Source organism: Pseudophryne corroboree, chromosome 5 (genome assembly GCF_028390025.1).
Source record: "Pseudophryne corroboree isolate aPseCor3 chromosome 5, aPseCor3.hap2, whole genome shotgun sequence".
NCBI classification, from domain to species: domain Eukaryota; kingdom Metazoa; phylum Chordata; class Amphibia; order Anura; family Myobatrachidae; genus Pseudophryne; species Pseudophryne corroboree.
The window spans coordinates 332,962,254-332,988,915 of record NC_086448.1 but is presented as its reverse complement, the minus strand read 5'-3'; the positions used below and the strand labels follow the sequence as shown (position 1 = coordinate 332,988,915).

At 46.7% G+C, this 26,662-nt stretch overlaps 1 long non-coding RNA gene across 1 annotated transcript; it reads left to right on the top strand.

Moving 5' to 3' along the window:
- The first annotated feature begins 17,174 nt into the window (after window positions 1-17,174).
- LOC134929039 (uncharacterized) lies at window positions 17,175-25,563 on the top strand. Its single transcript, XR_010178225.1, has 3 exons — window positions 17,175-17,293; window positions 17,599-17,733; window positions 25,385-25,563. It is a non-coding gene; the product is annotated as an uncharacterized LOC134929039 (long non-coding RNA).
- Window positions 25,564-26,662: the final 1,099 nt, after the last annotated feature.

Here is a 26,662-nt window from a genome sequence, read left to right as displayed (position 1 = left end):
CAGATTTTCCAAAAATAGATTTGCGTTATTTACCGCGTCGCGTTATTTACCGCTGTGCGTTACTTATCGCCTTTGCGCTAATTATCGCTTTGCGCTAATTCAACTTTTCGTGACTTGAGCTACGTGGGCGTAACCAGACGCTACGTTGCGTAATGTACGCTGCGTGCGTCTGCCGTTTGGATTGCGTACGCAAGTCTTTTGTTAGGGACACGTGTACGCAAAACAAAGATCCACCGTAACACAATTTCTACCTTTATCAATGTAGATGATCCCTGATCATCTACCGCACACCACACTGACTGTCTTATCTCCCAGACAAGCCGTGTGTTGGTCTATACTTTAACTATTACCTCTACTATGAAATAACAGCAAATCTCTTTTTGCACTTTCTATCAACTATAAAACTTGGCAAACAGGAATAGTGATATACGAAATTTGAAAAAGAAATACAGATAAATGTATGCGTGCGTGTATACGCAAGACAGAAGAAAAATAAAACAGTTTTTTTTTTAAAAGACACAAGCGTTTTGTTCTTACTTCCGGTTCCCGGATTCCTTCAGCACTCTTTATCTAAGCGAAGCAGACGCTTATCCAATCAGCACTGCAAGGAATATGATCCCGCCCTTTGCTGATGGATAATGTCTGCTGATCTACCTAGTGCAGATATGAGAAGGATAGGACGAGTACCCAATTGACAATGCTAAATTCCCTTGTCGTATAAACAACCCTTTATGAAGCTAAGAACACTGTACGCTGTTTACTTAAGAAGTACCGTAATGGTACGCTAGTTGCGTAACGATCGCTCACCCGTAGGCGAGACGCTCAAGCGTCACGTTCGCTCACGGCCCAGCGATCACAGGACACGTTATTGGCTATGACTAGAGTAATGATTCGCTATGGCGTAGCGGACGCTCGAGACCACGAGGAGATCACCAGCGGCGCAGACGCTCACAACGCTATACCTTTATGTCTAAACCTTATACCAATGAAATACACGGAATACCTTAATGTGAATACAGGGTGTAAGTGCAACCTTGTGTAACCTGACTAACTACAAAGCTGCTTGAGCGTCACCGACGCTCAAGTGAACACTTAACACTATAGAAAATACACAGATACTGGTTTAGGTTCCAAAGCCTATTAACTGTATTATATCTAGTATACTTGTAAAAAGGGGATAACAGTACAAATGATACACTACAATATAACAGAGACTTCCTAACCACAGAACTAAACAATACTATCTAATACAATACAATACTAGTCTAGGGGAGATACGAGAGAGAGAGAGAAGGGAAAGAGAGAGAGGGAGACGGAGAGAGATGAGAGAAATTGGCTCACAGAAAGACAATGATAACGGAGAGAAACTTACGCACAAGGGTAAACGATCGCATGCGCCTGGACATCCAGCACCCGATTCTCAGCAATGAGAACCGTTGAAGAGTGAGAGCTGGATGTGGTCGGCCTGCCTATTTATGCCCCACACACAATGCAATCCTACAGTCCCTACAATCCCATTGTCCATTGGATGAAGGAATTCGACCCTGTATCACAACAAAAGGTCATAGGGTGATTCATACAGGTGGGCTGTGACGATTTCAAACAGCTCAGGTGGGTGGGGAACTAGGTTTCCCGCCGCATACCTGAGTATGAGTAAATAGTAGAAATGGACATAAACTTCTTATGTCCATAACTATTCGCACGAGCGATTAATACGCTCCAAACCAACACCGGAATATTGCTAATTAAATACTCTTCCGATGGGTACCAAACACTGCTGTATGATTCCTGTTAGACCCTTCGTACGATACAAAGAGGGATTCCTTAGCTCAGGGACCTTCTATATTAACCAAACTTTCAGAAACTATCAAAGGGACCATGATCTATAAACTACATTAATTGTGAAAATATGTAACGAATGAGTCGCACGCTACGACTACATAAACTCTACCGTAAATACGCATACCGCGCCTGCGAGTGCACGCTATTGCAGGTATGCGCCTTCATGGGAGAGCGTACGCATGCGCAGCACGGACCAGTGTGCGGTGCAAATATGGCAACGTGCATAGAGACATTTTTCTGACTTTGACAATGGCAACAATAGGAAATTTTAGAAGCGAACGGGAAGGGCATTACTAAGTGGGAGGGGCTATGATTAGGGGGAGGAGTCATAATTCTTAAACCGCCCCCCCCCTAAAAGTTAAGTCTAGATCCGCCACTGCACAGGAGGTGGAGATCACACCAGTAGGTGAGGCATTACACTGGTAGGCAGTCACAGCAGGAGGAACGTGTCACAGGAGGTGGAGATCACACCAGTAGTTGAGGCATTGCACTGGTAGGCAGTCACAGTACCTACGGTAGCTATACCCCTATATAGAACACATATAACTGTGACAGGGAAGGTGGCCTCTCTCAGCTCTGGGACCCATAGTAACTTCCAGGGGCGGATTGGGATCGAACACCAGCCCGGGAAATTTATGGAAGCAGCCCTAATGGGAACGGAGTCTATTGAGGGGGAGGGGCCTGTCAAGAGGGCGAGTCACTCCTCAGAGGTCCTGATTCTGAGATAGACACAGTTGGGGCCTCCTTTGCTTTACGTTATGCTAATGTTTACCTGTTACTGTGGCCCTCATTCCGAGTTGATCGCTCGCTAGCTACTTTTAGCAGCCGTGCAAATGCATTGTCGCCACCCACGGGGGAGTGTATTTTCAGTTTGCAAGTGTGCGATCGCATTTGCAGCCGAGCGCCACAAACACATTTTGTGTTTAAAAAGACCAGCCCTGTAGTTACTTATCCTGTGCAATGATTCTAGCGACGGAGAACCCGGAATTGACGTCAGATACCCGCCCTGCAAATGCCTAGACATGCCTGCGTTTTCCCAAACACCCCCAGAAAACGGTCAGTTGCCACCCACAAACGCCGTCTTCCTGTCAATCTCCTTGGGATCGGCTGTGCAAATGGATTCGTCGCTAAAAGCATTGCACAACAACGATTTTCTTTGTACCCATACGACGCATGTGCGCATTGCAGCGCATGCGCAGTTTTGCCATTTTTTTTTACCTGATCACAGCGCTGCAAAAATCGGCAGCGAACGATCAACTTGGAATGACCCCCTTTATGCATATGCTGCTACAATACCCTTCCCTGATGCACATCTGTACGTCTGAATATACAAGGACTGATATGCCCACTTCCAGTGTCTACTGACACTGCAGTCATGCCTTTAATCTACTTCTTATTTTATTGATTTTTCATTCTACAAACCCCTTTTTTAACCTTATATGTTTCAAAGTACAGGGAGGAGGAGCACACACTACATACAGCACAGTACAGGGAGGGAGCACACACTACATACAGCACAGTACAGGGAGGGGGCACACACACTACATACAGCACAGTACAGGGAGGAGGAGCATACACTACATACAGCACAGTACAGGGAGGAGGAACACACACTACATACAGCACAATACAGGGAGGAGGAACACACACTACATACAGCACAGTACAGGGAGGGAGCACACACTACATACAGCACAGTACAGGGAGGGGAAACACACACACTACATACAGCACAGTACAGGGAGGAGGAACACACACTACATACAGCACAGTACAGGGAGGAGGAACACACACTTCATACAGCACAGTACAGGGAGGGAGCACACACTACATACAGCACAGTACAGGGAGGGAGCGCACACTACATACAGCACAGTACAGGGAGGGAGCACACACTACATACAGCACAGTACAGAGAGGGAGCACACACTACATACAGCACAGTAGAGGGAGGGAGCACACACACACTACATACAGCACAGTACAGGGAGGGGGAGCACACACTACATTCAGCACAGTACAGGGAGGGAGCACACACTACATACAGCACAGTACAGGGAGGGAGCACACACTACATACAGCACAGTACAGGGAGGGGGAGCACACACTACATACAGCACAGTACAGGGAGGGAGCGCACACTACATACAGCACAGTACAGGGAAGGAGCACACACTACATACAGCACAGTACAGGGAGGAGGAGCATACACTACATACAGCACAGTACAGGGAGGGAGCACACACTACATACAGTACAGGGAGGGAGCGCACACTACATACAGCACAGTACAGGGAGGGAGCGCACACTACATACAGCACAGTACAGGGAGGGAGCACACACAAGTAGTGAAACACAGACTCAGGGGACCAGAGCAGCAGAATCTGCCCCAGTGGCCAATCCGCCCATGATTACATACAAAGCCTCCATATTACATACATAGCCACCACATTATTACATGAATAGCACCACATTATACAAATAGCACTGCATTACACGTATAGCACCGCTTTACATGTATAGCACCACATAACACGAATGGACCAACATTACAGGTATAGCACCGAACTACACGTATAGCACTACATTATATGACTAGCACCACATTACATAGTCACCGCATTACATACATAGACACCGCATAAATAGGCCCATCATCATGGACAGACATTGGGCAGCTATAAGGCTGAAGGACGTTGCATTAGAGATTGTCCGAGGGCTGGCTGTGAGTGCTGCCTTGTCAGTTGGCATCCTGAGAACAAAGTACACCCTGCTCCTGTCCAGTCCCCAGGCCCGGCGACAGGGGGGGGTCAAATGGGACAACCCTCCCGGGCCCCGAGCTTCAGGGGGGCCCCATCACTTGCTTGGTCTGGTTGCGGCATGCCTCTCTGCTGCCCCGTCCCTGTCTGACGATCTGCTGCCGCTGCAGAGCCGGGCAGCAGAGCAGCAAACACAGGCTACACTGACTGTGTGAGTCAGGGCTCCTTATAGCAGCTGCCCGCAGCACTACCTCTGTCCAACCCTGCTCCCTACGTGCCTGGATGGCACCCTCACAGCCTGTCATACTGTATACTATGTCAAGGTACTGCCATATTATTCTATATAAATGTGTGTATATGCAAAAAATGTCTCTGGCACTCCGGACTTCCGTTCACCTTGCTCCGGTGCCCTCCCCTCAGATCTGCATCTGTGTATATGGTCCTTGTATGCCGCTCATACAAGGACTATATATATATATATATATATATATATATATATATATAAATTATAATATATATACTGTATATTTTATATATATATAAATATATATATATATATATATATATATATATATATATATATATATAAAAGAACAACTGTGACCGGCACTCCTACAGCAAGAGATAAATGCCCGGGTGCCTTCCCGTGGCACTACAAGGCCCAGCAAACAGAACAGTGTAATGGGCGGCACTCCAATGGATTTTAAGAAATCATACAGCTCACCAAGCCATCTTCGTTCAACGTTTCAGGTGCCTTTATTTACACCTTTCGTCAGGTGTAAATAAAGGCACCTGAAACGTTGAACGAAGATGGCTTGGTGAGCTGTATGATTTCTTAAAATCCATTGCAGTGCCGCCCATTACACTGTTCTATATATAATTATATATATATATATATATATATATATATATATACATACACATATATATATATATATATATATATACACAGTATATGTGTGTGTGTGTGTATATATATATATATATATATATATATATAATTTTTTTACAGCGACTTTGTGGTGCTTTATAAGGGGGGGGGGGTAGTCAAGGCAGGGTGGGGGGCCCCGGAGAAATTGGTGTACCGGGCCCCAAGATTTCTCTTGCCGGCCCTGCCAGTCCCCAAACCATACACGGTGACCGGGAACGCCCTAACCCTTACACTAACATGATAATGCAAATAATGTAATTAAAAATAACCTATCTGCCGGGTCCCCTTCAGTGCTCAGTCACCGCTCTGGCCAGTTCAGTGAGAGTGCAGGAGCTGGGGTGGCAGCGGGTATAGTGATCCCGGCTCCGACCATCGCTTTGCTGCTGCTCCTGGGCCGGGCTAATTGAAGAGACCTTTGGCCGGGGCCAGGGAGAGGATGCTGCTGGGCTAGTTAACTTTCTGCAGGTCCCCCATTGGTAGAACAGCATCATCACTTTTCATGGCTAGCAGCACCTGAAAGTGCCAGCTAGCCTAACTTCCGGATTACATTCCAATGAACCACAAGTACTGGAAGCAGTGTGAGCCAGCCCAGCCTGAGTGTGAATCGGCCTGACTGAGGGGGATATGGGACCGGCCCATCAAAATCTGTCATGGTGGGCCATTCCGCCCCTGGCTACACCCTGTATATAACATATGTAACTGTGACAGGGAAGGTGGCCCCTCTCAGCTCTGGGCCCCATAGCAGCTGCACTCCCTGCACCTATGGTATCAGGATGCTGACCGCTGGGATCCCAACCGCTGGTTACACGATCCCAACGCATGATAGAGCATATGGTACTTGCCTATTCTCCTGCAATGTCTTGGAGACTCCAGGATAGCAGGCACCAAGATGTAGGCATATCTTCAGTAACACCTCAGTTCCACACGCTGATGCCCACTTCCCGTGTGAAGTGACCAGTCCAGCCGAGCTGATGACGCTATTCCTGCTGAATCCCATCATCATGGCCCCTTCCCCCACTTTACAATGATGTAATCGTGGCTTTATATACTGTGCCTTGATGGTGCGATTCTGCTGTCATGCCCCTGCACTGCCCACATGGTTACACCATACCCCTCCCAACTGGCAGCCAAGAACTTGGTAAGTGTGTGATATCTGGGCCCTGCTGCTCACCAGCAAAAAAGTATCTATTTTTTAAACATTTCATCACCCCCACATTCACTGCATACAATGGGGTCTATGTACTAACCCTTGGAGAGAGATAAAGTGGATGGAGATAAAGTACCAGCCAATCAGCTCCTGTCATTTTTCAAACCCAGCCTATAATATGACCGTTAGCAGCTGATTGGCTGGTACTTATCTCCGTCCACTTTATCTCTCTCCAGGGCTTAGTAAATAGACTCCAGTATTTGTAACGAGCCCCAGTGCTTTAGCCTACCAAACACCCACCACCACCACCAATTTTGCAACTAAACACTGTAAAGCATGAGAGGACATGGGCTGTCATCCGATGTCTCCACTGTACAGCTGGTCACACGCAGGCCCATCCCGCCTCTGGAGCTGCGGCCCAGGATTATTCATCAATTTGACCTCACACTTGGATGGGCAAACCTGCCATGGACCAGTAAAACAGCCCCATGGTGTTTCTGGAGGATCTATGGGGCCAATTCAGACCTGATCGCTCGCTAGCTGTTTTTTGCAGTCCTGCGTTCACTTAGTCGCCGCCCACCAGGGAGTGTATTTTAGCTGTGCAAGTGTGCGATCGCATGTGCAGCCGAGCGGTACAAAAGATTTTGTGCAGTTTCTGAGTAGCCCAGGACTTACTCAGCCGCAGCGATCACTTTAACCTGTCCGGGACCAGAATTTGCCCTGCAAACGCTTGGGAACGCCTGCGTTTTTTCCAACCACTCCAAGAAAACGGTCAGTTGACACCCACAAATGCCTTCTTCCTGTCAATCTACTTGCGATTGCCCATGAAAATGGATTCTTTGCACAAACCCATCGCAGAGCAACAAACCGCTTTGTACCTGTGCCACGTGCCTGCACATTGCGGTGCATATGCATGCGCAGTTCTGACCTGATGGCAGCGCTGCAAAAAATGCTAGCGAGCGATCAGGTCTGAATTAGGCCCTATAAACACTGCGTTATGTGCACAGTAAGTGGTATAAATGAAAATGTATGGAACATGAGTAATTAACATGAATTAAAAACAAATCATCCCATTATAATGAAGTCCAGTAAACATGACACGATGGGAGTTGTAGTGCACAAAGGTCCTCCTAGACAGATCCGCACATGATATTCCACCATGCACTGGGCTCAGCCACCAAGCATCCCTGGAACTTGTTATAAAATGTTGCCAAGTATGACAGTCACATATCAAAGTAAACTCTTAGTGTATCTACTATATAAAAGCAAAAATCCGTCCTTCTGTCAGTTTCTATACAAATCCACAGTTTACAAGTGATGATTGTGAAATGTTACATACGAGTGTATTAAAACACAGCGGCGGCAAATAAAACAATTAGAAATCTAGAGCACCCCTAGGGGGGCAGACAGCAGCACAGAGTATATCAGGAGACAGCAGAGTATATCAGGAGACAGCATAACGCCGGAATTGCTGGAGCAATGTACTCAAAACTTGGTACACATATGCCTTACAATCTGGGAACAAACACCGTGGGCGGAAGACCCCCTAGCACCCCTAGGGGTGAGGCTAGCAGTATTTCAGCAGACAGCATAACTCTGGAGCAATTTACAGCAAACTTGGTACACATATGACTTTCACTGTGGAAACAAACACTGTGGGGGTCAGACACCCCTAGCACCCCTAGGGGTGGGACAGCAGCACAGAGTATGTCAGCAGACAACATAATTGTGGAAGGCCTGGAGCAATTTACACCAAACTTGGTACACATCTGACTTACAATCTGCAAACAAACTCTATGGAGGTTAGACACCCCTAGGGGTGGGACAGCAGCACAGAGTATGTCAGGAGACAGCATAACTCCCGAATGCCTGGACCAAATTACAACAAACTTGGTTCACATATGACTTGCGAGCTGGGAACAAACACTGTAGGGGTAGGACACCCCTTAGCACCCCTTGGAGTGAGGCAGCAGCACAGAGTTTTTCAGCAGTCAGCATAACTCTGGAATGCCTTAAGCAATTTACACCAAACTTGCTACACATATGCTTACACTCTGGGAACAAACACTGTGAGGGTAACACACCACTAGCACCCCTAGGGGTGGGCCAGCAGCACACACTATATCAGGACATGCATGATATCTCAGTGATGACAGGGCTGCATGTGACAGGGCCAGTGACATGATGTGAGGAGGGGAATGGAGGCAGCAGGAAGCCACAGACTGAGAGCTGTATAGTGGGAAGAGCAGGGTCCCTTGGGGGATTAAAAAGGGGTGTGGCCACTACACAAAGTGCATCAGGGAAGCAAGATATGCCTATATACTAGCATACCCTCCAACTGTACCTTTTTGGCAGGTACAGTGCCTTTTTTCAATGGTCTGTACCGATTTTTGGCTCTCTAAACTTCCATTGAAAGTATAGGAAAAGGGACGTGACCACGCCCCCTTTACACATGGCCACGCCCCTTCCCTACTTTGTACCGATTTTTATGTATAAAATATTGGAGGGTATGTACTAGATCTCCAATCAACGTAAATGAACAACCTATCATTCTAATTTACCATCCTCATCCCATACCAAAGCATGGGTATTCAGCTATCTACAATGTTATTTATACTGTGTGGTTAATATTTCCATTTATTTTTGTAAACAGACATTCTTAAAATCCGGGGCAACGCCGGGTACTCCCGCTAGTATATACTAAATCGTCTGTCACAGTAGCAATATTCTGAGCATATTGGAAGTCTCGCAACAGAACATTTATAGATGGAGTTTAAGATCATACATGTTAACATTCAACAATATGCTATGTCGGCATGCCCTCTTATGGAGTCTATGTAAGTCATTAGCAAAACCAAATGCTCTGTCTACATACAGTACAGCGCAGGCACAAGGTCGTCATGCAATAAGTGATATGCCGGCCAGACTCTTATACATAAGTTTCCTTTTGATGCTTGATCCAAATAAAGTATCACAAACAATGACATTACTGTGAAGTGAAGGAGAGATGATTAGGATGGTCACCTGTAACACACATGCAATGTTTCTGTGACATGGAAAAACAATGGAAGAAATGTTATGTCGTCACCTTCATTGTTGTCCTAGTTGATAGGATAACCAGAAGAGTAGCTTTGGGTGGAGTGTCATGAGATGAAATGAAAACCAAAAAGTTATGTACCCTCCGTGTTCCGTTCTCAGCAGTCCAGCTGTCGGTACAATGGTGCCACATGGTGCCACAGGCCACAGCCACGCTCATTGTCCACTCAACCTCTTTCCAACACATCCAGCGGGTGTGTACAAGTCAAGTGGATGTCATTACATATTCCCTGTGGATGTCACCTTGTGGGCCCGCCTTACAGTTCTATATATGCTGTTATTGAATAATACATTTCCAGTGCGCCACAAAAAAGACAACGCTTATTTCTTCTCCTTTTTATACACTCATGGGTTACACAGGTTCTGTGGCTGATTAAACCTGGTGAAATGCAGACTTGAGGTCAGCTACAGAAACTAGGGATGTGCACTTGAAATTTTTCGGGTTTTGTGTTTTGGTTTTGGGTTCGGTTCCGCAGCCGTGTTTTGGGTTCGACTGCGTTTTGGCAAAACCTCACCGAATTTTTTTTGTCGGATTCGGGTGTGTTTTGGATTCGGGTGTTTTTTTCAAAAAACCCTAAAAAACAGCTTAAATCATAGAATTTGGGGGTCATTTTGATCCCATAGTATTATTAACCTCAAAAACCATAATTTCCACTCATTTTCAGTCTATTCTGAATACCTCACACCTCACAATATTATTTTTAGTCCTAAAATTTGCACCGAGGTCGCTGGATGACTAAGCTAAGCGACCCTAGTGGCCGACACAAACACCTGGCCCATCTAGGAGTGGCACTGCAGTGTCACGCAGGATGTCCCTTCCAAAAAACACTCCCCAAACAGCACATGACGCAAAGAAGAAAAAAAGAGGGGCAATGAGGTAGCTGTGTGAGTAAGCTAAGCGACCCTAGTGGCCGACACAAACACCTGGCCCATCTAGGAGTGGCACTGCAGTGTCACGCAGGATGGCCCTTCCAAAAAACACTCCCCAAACAGCACATGACGCAAAGAAGAAAAAAAGAGGCGCAATGAGGTAGCTGTGTGAGTAAGATAAGCGACCCTAGTGGCCGACACAAACACCTGGCCCATCTAGGAGTGGCACTGCAGTGTCACGCAGGATGGCCCTTCCAAAAAACACTCCCCAAACAGCACATGACGCAAAGAAGAAAAAAAGAGGCGCAATGAGGTAGCTGTGTGAGTAAGCTAAGCGACCCTAGTGGCCGACACAAACACCTGGCCCATCTAGGAGTGGCACTGCAGTGTCACACAGGATGGCCCTTCCAAAAAACACTCCCCAAACAGCACATGACGCAAAGAAGAAAAAAAGAGGCGCAATGAGGTAGCTGTGTGAGTAAGCTAAGCGACCCTAGTGGCCGACACAAACACCTGGCCCATCTAGGAGTGGCACTGCAGTGTCACGCAGGATGGCCCTTCCAAAAAACACTCCCCAAACAGCACATGACGCAAAGAAAAATGAAAGAAAAAAGAGGTGCAAGATGGAATTGTCCTTGGGCCCTCCCACCCACCCTTATGTTGTATAAACAGGACATGCACACTTTAACCAACCCATCATTTCAGTGACAGGGTCTGCCACACGACTGTGACTGAAATGACGGGTTGGTTTGGACCCCCACCGAAAAAGAAGTAATTAATCTCTCCTTGCACAAACTGGCTCTACAGAGGCAAGATGTCCACCTCATCATCATCCTCCGATATATCACCGTGTACATCCCGCTCCTCACAGATTATCAATTCGTCCCCACTGGAATCCACCATCTCAGCTCCCTGTGTACTTTGTGGAGGCAATTGCTGCTGGTCAATGTCTCCACGGAGGAATTGATTATAATTCATTTTAATGAACATCATCTTCTCCACATTTTCTGGAAGTAACCTCGTACGCAGATTGCTGACAAGGTGAGCGGCGGCACTAAACACTCTTTCGGAGTACACACTTGTGGGAGGGCAACTTAGGTAGAATAAAGCCAGTTTGTGCAAGGGCCTCCAAATTGCCTCTTTTTCCTGCCAGTATAAGTACGGACTGTCTGACGTGCCTACTTGGATACGGTCACTCATATAATCCTCCACCATTCTTTCAATGGTGAGAGAATCATATGCAGTGACAGTAGACGACATGTCCGTAATCGTTGGCAGGTCCTTCAGTCCGGACCAGATGTCAGCATCAGCAGTCGCTCCAGACTGCCCTGCATCACCGCCAGCAGGTGGGCTCGGAATTCTGAGCCTTTTCCTCGCACCCCCAGTTGCGGGAGAATGTGAAGGAGGAGATGTTGACAGGTCGCGTTCCGCTTGACTTGACAATTTTGTCACCAGCAGGTCTTTGAACCCCAGCAGACTTGTGTCCGCCGGAAAGAGAGATCCAAGGTAGGTTTTAAATCTAGGATCGAGCACGGTGGCCAAAATGTAGTGCTCTGATTTCAACAGATTGACCACCCGTGAATCCTTGTTAAGCGAATTAAGGGCTCCATCCACAAGTCCCACATGCCTAGCGGAATCGCTCCCTTTTAGCTCCTCCTTCAATGCCTCCAGCTTCTTCTGCAAAAGCCTGATGAGGGGAATGACCTGACTCAGGCTGGCAGTGTCTGAACTGACTTCACGTGTGGCAAGTTCAAAAGGTTGCAGAACCTTGCACAACGTTGAAATCATTCTCCACTGCGCTTGAGACAGGTACATTCCACCTCCTATATCGTGCTCAATTGTATAGGCTTGAATGGCCTTTTGCTGCTCCTCCAACCTCTGAAGCATATAGAGGGTTGAATTCCACCTCGTTACCACTTCTTGCTTCAGATGATGGCAGGGCAGGTTCAGGCGTTTTTGGTGGTGCTCCAGTCTTCTGTACGTGGTGCCTGTACGCCGAAAGTGTCCCGCAATTCTTCTGGCCACCGACAGCATCTCTTGCACGCCCCTGTCGTTTTTAAAAAAATTCTGCACCACCAAATTCAAGGTATGTGCAAAACATGGGACGTGCTGGAATTTGCCCATATTTAATGCACACACAATATTGCTGGCGTTGTCCGATGCCACAAATCCACAGGAGAGTCCAATTGGGGTAAGCCATTCCGCGATGATCTTCCTCAGTTGCCGTAAGAGGTTTTCAGCTGTGTGCGTATTCTGGAAACCGGTGATACAAAGCGTAGCCTGCCTAGGAAAGAGTTGGCGTTTGCGAGATGCTGCTACTGGTGCCGCCGCTGCTGTTCTTGCGGCGGGAGTCCATACATCTACCCAGTGGGCTGTCACAGTCATATAGTCCTGACCCTGCCCTGCTCCACTTGTCCACATGTCCGTGGTTAAGTGGACATTGGGTACAACTGCATTTTTTAGGACACTGGTGAGTCTTTTTCTGACGTCCGTGTACATTCTCGGTATCGCCTGCCTAGAGAAGTGGAACCTAGATGGTATTTGGTAACGGGGGCACACTGCCTCAAGAAATTGTCTAGTTCCCTGTGAACTAACGGCGGATACCGGACGCACGTCTAACACCAACATAGTTGTCAAGGCCTCAGTTATCCGCTTTGCAACAGGATGACTGCTGTGATATTTCATCTTCCTCGCAAAGGACTGTTGGACAGTCAATTGCTTGGTGGAAGTAGTAAAAGTGGGCTTACGACTTCCCCTCTGGGATGACCATCGACTCCCAGCAGCAACAACAGCAGCGCCAGCAGCAGTAGGCGTTACACGCAAGGATGCATCGGAGGAATCCCAGGCAGGAGAGGACTCGTCAGAATTGCCAGTGACATGGCATGCAGGACTATTGGCATTCCTGGGGAAGGAGGAAATTGACACTGAGGGAGTTGGTGGGGTGGTTTGCGTGAGCTTGGTTACAAGAGGAAGGGATTTACTGGTCAGTGGACTGCTTCCGCTGTCGCCCAAAGTTTTTGAACTTGTCACTGACTTATTATGAATGCGCTGCAGGTGACGTATAAGGGAGGATGTTCCGAGGTGGTTAACGTCCTTACCCCTACTTATTACAGCTTGACAAAGGCAACACACGGCTTGACAAATGTTGTCCGCATTTCTGGTGAAATACTTCCACACCGAAGAGCTGATTTTTTTGGTATTTTCACCAGGCATGTCAACGGCCCTATTCCTCCCACGGACAACAGGTGTCTCCCCGGGTGCCTGACTTAAACAAACCACCTCACCATCAGAATCCTCCTTGTCAATTTCCTCCCCAGCGCCAGCAACACCCATATCCTCCTCATCCTGGTGTACTTCAACACTGACATCTTCAATCTGACTATCATGAACTGGACTGCGGGTGCTCCTTCCAGCACTTGCAGGGGGCGTGCAAATGGTGGAAGGCGCATGCTCTTCACGTCCAGTGTTGGGAAGGTCAGGCATCGCAACCGACACAATTGGACTCTCCTTGTGGATTTGGGATTTCGAAGAACGCACAGTTCTTTGCGGTGCTTTTGCCAGCTTGAGTCTTTTCAGTTTTCTAGCGAGAGGCTGAGTGCTTCCATCCTCATGTGAAGCTGAACCACTAGCCATGAACATAGGCCAGGGCCTCAGCCGTTCCTTGCCACTCCGTGTGGTAAATGGCATATTGGCAAGTTTACGCTTCTCCTCCGACAATTTTATTTTAGATTTTGGAGTCCTTTTTTTACTGATATTTGGTGTTTTGGATTTTACATGCTCTGTACTATGACATTGGGCATCGGCCTTGGCAGACGACGTTGCTGGCATTTCATCGTCTCGGCCATGACTAGTGGCAGCAGCTTCAGCACGAGGTGGAAGTGGATCTTGATCTTTCCCTAATTTTGGAACCTCAACATTTTTGTTCTCCATATTTTAATAGGCACAACTAAAAGGCACCTCAGGTAAACAATGGAGATGGATGGATACTAGTATACTTATGGATGGACGAGCGACTGCCGACACAGAGGTAGCTACAGCCGTGGACTACCGTACTGTGTCTGCTGCTAATATAGACTGGATGATAATGAGATGAAATCAATATATATTATATCACACTAGTACTGCAGCCGGACAGGTAGATATATTTATTATGTAATGACTGATGACGGACCTGCTGGACACTGTCAGCTCAGCAGCACCGCAGACTGCTACAGTAAGCTACTATAGTAGTATGTATAAAGAAGAAAAAAAAAAACCACGGGTAGGTGGTATACAATTATGGATGGACGAGCGACTGCCGACACAGAGGTAGCTACAGCCGTGGACTACCATACTGTGTCTGCTGCTAATATAGACTGGATGATAATGAGATGAAATCAATATATATATATATAATATCACTAGTACTGCAGCCGGACAGGTATATATATTTATTATGTAATGACTGATGACGGACCTGCTGGACACTGTCAGCTCAGCAGCACCGCAGACTGCTACAGTAAGCTACTATAGTAGTATGTATAAAGAAGAAAGAAAAAAAAACAACCACGGGTAGGTGGTATACAATTATGGATGGACGAGCGACTGCCGACACAGAGGTAGCTACAGCCGTGGACTACCGTACTGTGTCTGCTGCTAATATAGACTGGATGATAATGAGATGAAATCAATATATATATATATATATATATATATATATATATATAATATCACTAGTACTGAAGCCGGACAGGTATATATATTTATTATGTAATGACTGATGACGGACCTGCTGGACACAGTCAGCTCAGCAGCACCGCAGACTGCTACAGTAAGCTACTATAGTAGTATGTATAAAGAAGAAAGAAAAGAAAAAAAAAACACGGGTAGGTGGTATACAATATTATATATATATTATATACAATTATATATATATATTTTAAACTGGTGGTGACTGGTGGTCAGGTCACTGGTCACACTATCAGCAACTTGCAAGTAGTACTCCTAAGCAGACAATCACAATATATATTATACTGGTGGTCAGTGTGGTCACAATGGCAGTGTGGCACTCTGGCAGCAAAAGTGTGCACTGTACGTTATATGTACTCCTGAGTCCTGCTCTCAGACTCTAACTGCTCCCCACTGTCAGTGTCTCCCCCACAAGTCAGATAATATACAGTCACACTATCTATCACTTCAGCAAGTAACTAGTACTCCTCCTAATGCTCCCCAAAATTACTACTGTGTCTCTCTCTACTGTCTCACTCTCTTCTCTATAAACGGAGAGGACGCCAGCCACGTCCTCTCCCTATGAATCTCAATGCACGTGTGAAAATGGCGGCGACGCGCGGCTCCTTATATAGAATCCGAGTCTCGCGATAGAATCCGAGCCTCGCGAGAATCCGACAGCGAGATGATGACGTTCGGGCGCGCTTGGGTTAACCGAGCAAGGCGGGAAGATCCGAGTCGCTCGGCCCCGTGTAAAAAAACATGAAGTTCGGGCGGGTTCGGATTCCGAGGAACCGAACCCGCTCATCCCTAACAGAAACTGCATAATTCGTGAGTTTCCTGGTTTAATGGGATAGTATAGTTAGTATAGCTATCTCTCTCTCTCTCTCTCTCTCTCTCTCTCTCTCTCTCTATATATATATATATATATATATACATATACACACACACACACACAGACACACACACACACACACACACACACACACACACACACACACACACACACACACACACACACACACAACGTAAAATGATTAATTCAGCCTCTTAGATAAAGTGCTTTATTTCCTTGTAAAATATAAGCGGTGGTTTAGTCTAGAAATTCCTGTCACTTATGTTTTCCCTTTACCTATACATTGAGGCACTCTGTACAACATTGCCTTATACTTCATTTTCTACACTAGCCTCATTTTTTTAAAACTAGAAACTCATGTATATCCAGTTGTAATTGATGTAGAAAATGTATATGTAAGATAGCTGTAACTCTGTAGCTTTGCTGCTGGTTACTGTGACATCACACCTAGCCTGTGACATCATTAGCCCGTGACATCACAATGCTTCTTCCTGTAACATTCTATCTACAGCTGCTGACGTTTCCAGTTTCCATGTAGGAAGACAGGTAGGAGGAGGTGAGTCCTACATAGCAGGGTATGATGGAGAGGGGTAAGGAAGACAGAGTGCAGTATAGTCAGCTGAGAGGCAAGACTAGATAGACAGAACAGGGAATACAGGTACAAGGACACATAAATAGAAGAGCAGGAAGGAATGACATATTTAGGAATAAAAATGTAGCGTTACAGGAATAGAGGGCAGTATGGAGGATAAGCACACATACAGGGGATGCAGATAACCTGGGTCTCTATGAGGCAGGATCGTGGCTTTGGGATGAAAAAGTTAATAAAATAGATAAATGGGATATTGATAACTTTGAAAGTATCTTGTTTGGTTTAAGGAAAATTGGGAAACTGGTTGACTCATGGACATTTTATTGTACTTAAACTAGTACTATGCTCAATAATAGTGTTTTGTGTTTTGAGATTATCTGGCAAAGAGATTTGCAGAGTGTCGGGTGACCGGCAAAGAGATCTGCAAAGTGTCAGTTGAAGACGACGAGAGGGGTCGCAGACGTAGCAACGACTGGAGTATAACATGAAGGAGGTAAGTTACCATACTCTCTCTCTCTGCACATGTTACATCTGCCCCACCTGCAGTGCACATGGTATGGTCCATTAGAGAACAAATTTGCTGTTGCAATCAGGTCTGAATTAGGCCCAGTGTATGATACTAACATGGTCCTTGCACTAGGGAAGACCTGGAGCAGATAACTTGGGTCTCTATGAGAAAGGATCTTGCGTCTTGGGTAAAAAGTCAATAAAATAGATAAATTGCAAATGAATAAAATTGAAAGTATGTAACAAAATGTAGTAGTATAATTATACACAGGAAATTCTGGTTTTATTTAGATCATCATTTGGCAAAGTTCTGGCAAAGAGATTTGCAGAGTGTCGGGTGACCGGCAAAGAGATCTGCAAAGTGTCAGTTGAAGACGACGGGAGGGGTCGCAGAGGAATTAGTGACTGGAGAATAGCATGCAGGAGGTAACTTACCATACTTGTGTAATTGTGTGTGTGGTGGGGGGTATTGAGAACACAGTACAAAACATAGGGTCTATGATGGGGGAGAACGGACAATACAAAACATGCAGAAGGGGGCAATTTGGTATAGCACATACAGATGGTGTGGGGGCACAATACAAAAACATAGAAATTGTGGCGTACTCTATAGGACATATTGAGGAAGGACATACACTTTTGGGGGTTGCGAGATGTAGAACATACTGTAATACAGAAAAACAGGAAGGGTGGGGAGAGCATGATACAGAACATACAGATCGGGGGATGAACAATACAGATCGGGGGAGATAGTGAAATGGCTGACATTTACAGTATATCAATGAACTGGAGGCAGGTGTACAAAGCCTGGGAGAGTGATAAAGTGGAGAGAGATAAACTAACAACCAATCAGCTCCTAGTTGTCATTTTTCAAACACAGCCGGTAACATGGCAGTTAGGAGCTGATTGGCTGGTACTTTACCTCTCTCCACCTTATCACTTTGCAGGGCTTAATACATCTCCTTCATAGAATATACAAATGATGAAATGGTACAGAATGGTATAAGTGATGTGACTTGGAGCTGTAACAAGTGACTGTTTCCCTATGTTTACTAGAGATGAGCGGGTTCGGTTCCTCGGAATCCGAACCCCCCCGAACTTCAGCCTTTTTACACGGGTCCGAGGCAGACTCGGATCTTCCCGCCTTGCTCGGTTAACCCGAGCGCGCCCGAACGTCATCATCCCGCTGTCGGATTCTCGCGAGGCTCGTATTCTATCGCGAGACTCGGATTCTATATAAGGAGCCGCGCGTCGCCGCCATTTTCACACGTGCATTGAGATTGATAGGGAGAGGACGTGGCTGGCGTCCTCTCCGTTACAATAGATAGAGACACTTGAGTTGATTTACTACTAACTTAGTAATTTTGGGGAGCATTAGGAGTACTCAGAGTGCAGAGTTTTGCTGATAGTTACTAGTGACCACCACCAGTTTTATTTATTATTTAATATAATCCGTTCTCTGCCTGAAAAAAAATGATACACAGTCACATACCATATCTGTGCTCAGCCTCAGTGTGCTGCATGATAATATCATCTATGTATATCTGACTGTGCTGAGTGCTCACTGCTCACACAGCTGAATTGTGGGGGAGACTGGGGTGCAGTTATAGCAGGAGTACAGTGCACACTTTTGCTGCCAGTGTGACTGACCAGTGACCACCAGTATATTGTCTGCCTGAAAAAGTTAAACACTCCTGTGGTGTTTTTTTATTTTATTCTATAAACGCATTCTGCTGACAGTGTCCAGCAGGTCCGTCATTCATTATATTATATAAATATTTACCTGCAGTAGTGTTATATTTTTTTTGTTCATCTCTATCATCTTTATCATCTCTATATTAGCAGACGCAGTACGGTAGTCCACGGCTGTGGCTACCTCTGTGTCGTCAGTGCTCGTCCATAATTGTATACCTACCTGTGGTGGGGTTTTTTTTTCTATCTTCTTCATACTAGTAGTTTAGGAGTCTGCTGACAGTGTCCAGCAGGTCTGTCATTATATTATATATACCTGCAGTAGTGATATATATATATTTTTTATATCATTATCATCTCTATACTAGCAGACGCAGTACGGTAGTCCACGGCTGTAGCTACCTCTGTGTCGTCAGTGCTCGTCCATAATTGTATACCTACCTGTGGTGGGGTTTTTTTTTCTATCTTCTTCATACTTGTAGTTTAGGAGTCTGCTGACAGTGTCCAGCAGGTCCGTCATTATATTATATATACCTGCAGTAGTGATATATATATATTTTTTATATCATTATCATCTCTATACTAGCAGACGCAGTACGGTAGTCCACGGCTGTAGCTACCTCTGTGTCGTCAGTGCTCGTCCATAATTGTATACCTACCTGTGGTGGGGTTTTTTTTTCTATCTTCTTCATACTAGTAGTTTAGGAGTCTGCTGACAGTGTCCAGCAGGTCCGTCATTATATTATATATACCTGCAGTAGTGATATATATATATTTTTTATATCATTATCATCTCTATACTAGCAGACGCAGTACGGTAGTCCACGGCTGTAGCTACCTCTGTGTCGTCAGTGCTCGTCCATAATTGTATACCTACCTGTGGTGGGTTTTTTTTTTCTATCTTCTTCATACTAGTAGTTTAGGAGTCTGCTGACAGTGTCCAGCAGGTCCGTCATTATATTATATATACCTGCAGTAGTGATATATATATATTTTTTATATCATTATCATCTCTATACTAGCAGACGCAGTACGGTAGTCCACGGCCGTAGCTACCTCTGTGTCGTCAGTGCTCGTCCATAATTGTATACCTACCTGTGGTGGGGTTTTGTTTTCTATCTTCTTCATACTAGTAGTTTAGGAGTCTGCTGACAGTGTCCAGCAGGTCCGTCATTATATTATATATACCTGCAGTAGTGATATATATATATTTTTTATATCATTATCATCTCTATACTAGCAGACGCAGTACGGTAGTCCACGGCTGTAGCTACCTCTGTGTCGTCAGTCACTCGTCATCCATAAGTATACTAGTATCCATCCATCTCCATTGTTTACCTGAGGTGCCTTTTAGTTGTGCCTATTAAAATATGGAGAACAAAAATGTTGAGGTTCCAAAAATAGGGAAAGATCAAGATCCACTTCCACCTCGTGCTGAAGCTGCTGCCACTAGTCATGGCCGAGACGATGAAATTCCATCAACGTCGTCTGCCAAGGCCGATGCCCAATGTCATAGTACAGAGCATGTAAAATCCAAAACACAAAATATCAGTAAAAAAGGGACTCAAAAATCTAAAATAAAATCGTCGGAGGAGAAGCGTAAACTTGCCAATATGCCATTTACCACACGGAGTGGCAAGGAACGGCTGAGGCCCTGGCCTATGTTCATGGCTAGTGGTTCAGCTTCACATGAGGATGGAAGCACTCAGCCTCTCGCTAGAAAAATGAAAAGACTTAAGCTGGCAAAAGCACAGCAAAGAACTGTGCGTTCTTCGAAATCACAAATCCACAAGGAGAGTCCAATTATGTCGGTTGCGATGCCTGACCTTCCCAACACTGGACGTGAAGAGCATGCGCCTTCCACCATTTGCACGCCCCCTGCAAGTGCTGGAAGGAGCACCCGCAGTCCAGTTCCTGATAGTCAGATTGAAGATGTCAGTGTTGAAGTACACCAGGATGAGGAGGATATGGGTGTTGCTGGCGCTGGGGAGGAAATTGACAAGGAGGATTCTGATGGTGAGGTGGTTTGTTTAAGTCAGGCACCCGGGGAGACACCTGTTGTCCGTGGGAGGAATATGGCCATTGACATGCCTGGTGAAAATACCAAAAAAATCAGCTCTTCGGTGTGGAATTATTTCAACAGAAATGCGGACAACAGGTGTCAAGCCGTGTGTTGCCTTTGTCAAGCTGTAATAAGTAGGGGTAAGGACGTTAACCACCTCGGAACATCCTCCCTTATACGTCACCTGCAGCGCATTCATCATAAGTCAGTGACAAGTTCAAAAACTTTGGGCGACAGCGGAAGCAGTCCACTGACCAGTAAATCCCTTCCTCTTGTAACCAAGCTCACGCAAACCACCCCACCAACTCCCTCAGTGTCAATTTCCTCCTTCCCCAGGAATGCCAATAGTCCTGCAGGCCATGTCACTGGCAATTCTGACGAGTCCTCTCCTGCCTGGGATTCCTCCGATGCATCCTTGCGTCTAACGCCTACTGCTGCTGGCGCTGCTGTTGTTGCTGCTGGGAGTCAATGGTCATCCCAGAGGGGAAGTCGTAAGACGACTTTTACTACTTCCACCAAGCAATTGACTGTCCAACAGTCCTTTGCGAGGAAGATGAAATATCACAGCAGTCATCCTGCTGCAAAGCGGATAACTGAGGCCTTGGCATCCTGGGCGGTGAGAAACGTGGTTCCGGTATCCATCATTACTGCAGAGCCAACTATAGACTTGTTTGAGGTACTGTGTCCCCGGTACCAAATACCATCTAGGTTCCATTTCTCTAGGCAGGCGATACCGAAAATGTACACAGACCTCAGAAAAAGACTCACCAGTGTCCTAAAAAATGCAGTTGTACCCAATGTCCACTTAACCACGGACATGTGGACAAGTGGAGCAGGGCAGACTCAGGACTATATGACTGTGACAGCCCACTGGGTAGATGTATTGACTCCCACCGCAAGAACAGCAGCGGCGGCACCAGTAGCAGCATCTCGCAAACGCCAACTCTTTCCTAGGCAGGCTACGCTTTGTATCACCGCTTTCCAGAATACGCACACAGCTGAAAACCTCTTACGGCAACTGAGGAAGATCATCGCAAAATGGCTTACCCCAATTGGACTCTCCTGTGGATTTGTGGCATCGGACAACGCCAGCAATATTGTGTGTGCATTAAATCTGGGCAAATTCCAGCACGTCCCATGTTTTGCACATACCTTGAATTTGGTGGTGCAGAATTATTTAAAAAACGAGAGGGGCGTGCAAGAGATGCTGTCGGTGGCCAGAAGAATTGCGGGACACTTTCGGCGTACAGGCACCACGTACAGAAGACTGGAGCAACACCAAAAACGCCTGAACCTGCCCTGCCATCATCTGAAGCAAGAAGTGGTAACGAGGTGGAATTCAACCCTCTATATGCTTCAGAGGTTGGAGGAGCAGCAAAAGGCCATTCAAGCCTATACAACTGACCACGATATAGGAGGTGGAATGCACCTGTCTCAAGCGCAGTGGAGAATGATTTCAACGTTGTGCAAGGTTCTGCAACCTTTTGAACTTGCCACACGTGAAGTCAGTTCAGACACTGCCAGCCTGAGTCAGGTCATTCCCCTCATCAGGCTTTTGCAGAAGAAGCTGGAGACATTGAAGGAGGAGCTAACACAGAGCGATTCCGCTAGGCATGTGGGACTTGTGGATGGAGCCCTTAATTCGCTTAACAAGGATTCACGGGTGGTCAATCTGTTGAAATCAGAGCACTACATTTTGGCCACCGTGCTCGATCCTAGATTTAAAACCTACGTTGTATCTCTCTTTCCGGCAGACACAAGTCTGCAGGGGTTCAAAGAACTGCTGGTGAGAAAATTGTCAAGTCAAGCGGAACGCGACCTGTCAACATCTCCTCCTTCACATTCTCCCGCAACTGGGGGTGCGAGGAAAAGGCTCAGAATTCCGAGCCCACCCGCTGGCGGTGATGCAGGGCAGTCTGGAGCGACTGCTGATGCTGACATCTGGTCCGGACTGAAGGACCTGCCAACGATTACGGACATGTCGTCTACTGTCACTGCATATGATTCTCTCACCATTGAAAGAATGGTGGAGGATTATATGAGTGACCGCATCCAAGTAGGCACGTCAGACAGTCCGTACGTATACTGGCAGGAAAAAGAGGCAATTTGGAGGCCCTTGCACAAACTGGCTTTATTCTACCTAAGTTGCCCTCCCACAAATGTGTGTACTCCGAAAGAGTGTTTAGTGCCGCCGCTCACCTTGTCAGCAATCGGCGTACAAGGTTACTTCCAGAAAATGTGGAGAAGATGATGTTCATTAAAATGAATTATAATCAATTCCTCCGTGGAGACATTCACCAGCAGCAATTGCCTCCACAAAGTACACAGGGAGCTGTGATGGTGGATTCCAGTGGGGACGAATTGATAATCTGTGAGGAGGGGGATGTACACGGTGATGAATCGGAGGATGATGATGAGGTGGACATCTTGCCTCTGTAGAGCCAGTTTGTGCAAGGAGAGATTAATTGCTTCTTTTTTGGTGGGGGTCCAAACCAACCCGTCATTTCAGTCACAGTCGTGTGGCAGACCCTGTCACTGGAATGATGGGTTGGTTAAAGTGTGCATGTCCTGTTTATACAACATAAGGGTGGGTGGGAGGGCCCAAGGACAATTCCATCTTGCACCTCTTTTTTCTTTCATTTTTCTTTGCGTCATGTGCTGTTTGGGGAGTGTTTTTTGGAAGGGCCATCCTGCGTGACACTGCAGTGCCACTCCTAGATGGGCCAGGTGTTTGTGTCTGCCACTAGGGTCACTTATCTTAGTCACACAGCTACCTCATTGCGCCTCTTTTTTTTCTTCTTTGCGTCATGTGCTGTTTGGGGAGTATTTTTTGGAAGGGCCATCCGGCCTGACTCTGCAGTGCCACTCCTAGATGGGCCAGGTGTTTGTGTCGGCCACTAGGGTCGCTTAGCTTACTCACACAGCTACCTCATTGCGCCTCTTTTTTTCTTTGCCTCATGTGCTGTTTGGGGGGTGTTTTTTGGAAGGGCCATCCTGCGTGACACTGCAGTGCCACTCCTAGATGGGCCAGGTGTTTGTGTCGGCCACTTGGGTCGCTGAGCTTAGTCATCCAGCGACCTCGGTGCAAATTTTAGGACTAAAAATAATATTGTAAGGTGTGAGGTGTTCAGAATAGACTGAAAATGAGTGGAAATTATGGTTATTGAGGTTAATAATACTTTGGGATCAAAATGACCTCCAAATTCTATGATTTAAGCTGTTTTTTAGGGATTTTTGAAAAAAACACCCGAATCCAAAACACACCCGAATCCGACAAAAAAAAATCGGTGAGGTTTTGCCAAAACGCGTTCGAACCCAAAACACGGCCACGGAACCGAACCCAAAACCAAAACACAAAACCCGAAAAATTTCCGGTGCACATCTCTAATATTGTTTACATATAATAAAGGTGACATAGTCCTTTCCCTAGAGTCCTTCTCTTTACCGCTCAGGGGGCCTGATTCAGATGCGGACGCAGAGCTGCTGTTGCACCAAGTGGATGAATGCTTTTTCACTGTGCATGCGTGTAAGCTGCACTGCGCACAAAATGAATTCAAGCTCACATAGAGGATCCCATCGCAAAGTGATTGACAGGAAGTCAGCGTTTCAGGTGGTAACAGGGGGTGGCTAACTGTATACAGGCGTGTCAGGTCCGTTCAAACGCCGTTCCATGTGCGTGCATAAATTACCCATTGCGACCTGTGTTGCTGCTGGAAAGCCCCCTGTGTCTAGGAGACTTGCTCAGCCTACGACTGCTCAGACTCACGATGCAATTGTGAGCGGCAAGATTGCAGCAGTGATCGCTTCACCAACCACAACTGAATCAGGCCCACAATTACACCATTATATTTTACTATTTTATCACATTGAACAACTAAGGGGCCAGTTTAATTAAGTGCGAGTTTGTTTTACAACAGCCGCACTTTCTGGTAGCCCCATAGGCTGAATCTGGCCACGGAGGGTGTGAGTTTGGATGCTGTTGAAACATCGCAGGAATGGTAGCTCGTACCTAATTGGATTGACCCCTAAATGTTATCAATTTATAGCTTTTATTATTTACTGGTCAAATTTATTTTCTGAAGGTACCCACTAATTACTATAACAGAGAACTTATCCCCTTCAATGTGTGTATTGTATAAAAGCAATTGGCCCCTTGGGATAATTGTCCTTATTTTAGGTATTTTCCATGTCCTCAGTAGGTAGAGTTTTTTACATAGAGAGATTTTTCTCTCTACACAACCACACCACTGTTTGCAGGTTGTCTCTCTGCTTGATCATCCACTAACAATGATTTTTCATCTCTTCCTCTTCGTCTACACGCAGTGGGTGATCCCTGAGAAGCTGCCCTGGGAGGAGAGCTGCGGACACATGCTCCAAATGTTGGGACATATGCATTACCTATTAGGAGATGCGGTAAAGATGCAGGCTGTTGGGTTTACAGCAGTCAGAATACTGACACTGGGATCCCGACACTCTTCAGAAGCCCGCTGTTGGAACTCCAAATGGGCAAGGATACCAACGCCCATATCCCCACGATCGTAGGTCTAGGACTGGGCAAGGGGGGTTAGGTTTAGGCATCAAGCACGGGGGGGGGGGGGGGGGTTAGGCTGTGTGGGAGGGAGGGTTAGGTTTAGCCGTCAGGCGAGGGTGGGTTAGGCACCCCCGGGGGTGGTTAGGCAGCGGGGTAGGGAGGGTTAGGTTTAGGCATCAGGCGGGGGGTTATGTTTAGGTGTCAGGCACTGGGTTAGCTTTAGGCTGCGTGTGGGGGGAGGTTAGCATTAGGCTGTGGGTAGGGTGGGTTAGGGTTAGGCATCCCCGGGAGTGGTTAGGCTTCAAGGGAGGGAGGGTTAGGTTTAGGCAGCAGGGATGGAGGTTAGGATTAGGCACCTCCGCTGGAGGGTTAGGCACAAAGGGGGAGGTTAGGGTTAGACTGTGGACAGGTAGGGTTAGGGGGGCGGGGAGTGGGAGAGGGTTAGGCATCAGGCGGAGGGGTTAGGGTTAGGCTGTGGGTGGGGGGGAGGATAGAGTTAGGCTGCGGGTAGGGTGGGTTAGGGTTAAGGACCCCCGGTGGTAGTTAGGCTGCAGGGGAGGGAGGGTTTGGTTTAGCATCAGGTGGGGAGATTAGGTTTAGGCGTCAGGTGGGGGTTAGGTTTAGGCTGTGGGTGGGGGGAGGTTAGGGTTAGGCAGCGGGTAGGGTAGGTTAGGGTTAGGCACCCCTGGGGGTGTTTAGGCTGCGGGGAAGGGAGGGTTAGGTGTAGGCATCAGGTGGGGGGGTTAGGTTTAGGCTGCGGGTGGGGGGAGGATAGGGTTAGGCTGTGTGTGGGGATAAGTTAGGGTTAGGCTGTGGGTAGGGTTGGATAGGCACCCCCGGGAGTGGTTAGGCTGCGGGAAGGGAGGGTTAGGTTTAGGCAGCAGGAACGGAGGTTAGGATTAGGCACCTCCGCGGGAGGATTAGGCACAAAGGGGGGAGGTTAGGGTTAGACTGCAGACAGACAGGGTTAGGGGGGTGAGGAGAGGGGAGAACACCCCTTACTCGCCCCTGTCGGTCTTTTCTGTACTGTCATCCCGGCATCGGTATGACAACCACCAGGATCCCATGCG